Source organism: Ranitomeya imitator, chromosome 7 (genome assembly GCF_032444005.1).
Source record: "Ranitomeya imitator isolate aRanImi1 chromosome 7, aRanImi1.pri, whole genome shotgun sequence".
Lineage (NCBI taxonomy): Eukaryota > Metazoa > Chordata > Amphibia > Anura > Dendrobatidae > Ranitomeya > Ranitomeya imitator.
In genome coordinates, this window is record NC_091288.1 from 217,642,530 (window position 1) to 217,643,992 (window position 1,463).

General features: G+C 37.8%; 1 protein-coding gene across 2 annotated transcripts in view; it reads right to left on the reverse strand.

Annotated features, from left to right (window-relative positions):
* The window catches only part of CORO1A (coronin 1A), a 193,414-nt gene that overhangs the window by 97,243 nt on the left and 94,708 nt on the right, over positions 1 to 1,463 (reverse strand). The gene's annotated exons all lie outside the window — the stretch shown is intronic.

A 1,463-nucleotide genomic window follows, 5' to 3' on the forward strand; every position in this document is an offset into this window, starting at 1 on the left:
TACTCTTGTCTCATGATGTGTTATACCCTGGGCATCTCCTGTATATAATTATGTACTGTATGTACAGCTGGTATAACCTGGGTATCTCTCCTGTATATAATTATATATGTACAGCTGGTATAACCTGGGTATCTCTCCTGTAAATAATTATATATGTACAGCTGGTATAACCTGGGTATCTCTCATGTAAATAATTCTACATGTACAGCTGGTATAACCTGTGTATCTTTCCTGTATATAATTCTACATGTACAGCTGGTATAACCTGGGTATCTCTCCTGTATATAATTCTATATGTACAGCTGGTATAACCTGGGTATCTCTCCTGTATATAATTCTACATGTATGGCTGGTATAACCTGGGTATCTCTCCTGTATATAATTCTACATGTACAGCTGGTATAACCCGGCTATCTCTCCTGTATATAATTCTACATGTACAGCCGGTATAACCTGGGTATCTCTCCTGTATATAATTCTATATGTACAGTTGGTATAACCTGGGTATCTCCTGTATATAATTATATATGTACAGCTGGTATAACCTGGGTATCTCTCCTGTATATAATTCTACATGTACAGCTGGTATAACCTGAGTATCTCTCCTGTATATAATTCTACATGTAACGCTGGTATAACCTGGGTATCTCTCCTGTATATAATTCTACATGTACAGCTGGTATAACCTGGGTATCTCTCCTGTATATAATTCTACATGTACAGCTGGTATAACCCGGGTATCTCTCCTGTATATAATTCTACATGTACAGCTGGTATAACCCAGGTATCTCTCCTGTATATAATTCTACATGTACAGCTGGTATAACCCGGGTATCTCTCCTGTATATAATTCTACATGTACAGCTGGTATAACCTGGGTATCTCTCCTGTATATAATTCTATATGTACAGCTGGTATAACCTGGGTATCTCTCCTGTATATAATTCTATATGTACAGCTGGTATAACCTGGGTATCTCTCCTGTATATAATTCTATATGTACAGCTGGTATAACCTGGGTATCTCTCCTGTATATAATTCTATATGTACAGCTGGTATAACCTGGGCATCTCCTGTATATAATTATATATGTACAGCCGGTATAACCTGGACATCTCCTGTATATAATTATATATGTACAGCCGGTATAACCTGGGTATCTCTCCTGTATATAATTCTATATGTACAGCTGGTATAACCTGGGCATTTCCTGTATATAATTAAATAAGTAGTACATCTTCTGGCAAACCGTGATATGGACCATGCTGGTATAACCTGAGGATATTCTGTATACAATATTTAGAGTCAGCTCATGGTTATACAGAGGTTATACGTCTGGATAAAGCAAAGTCCGAGGTGTCTTGGGTTAATATGTCTTGTAGTTTTATGTTCGTCGTTTCTGAATGGACGGAGTAATCGTCTCGGTATAATCCCCGCCTGCCTCTAGCACTGGAGATACGTGG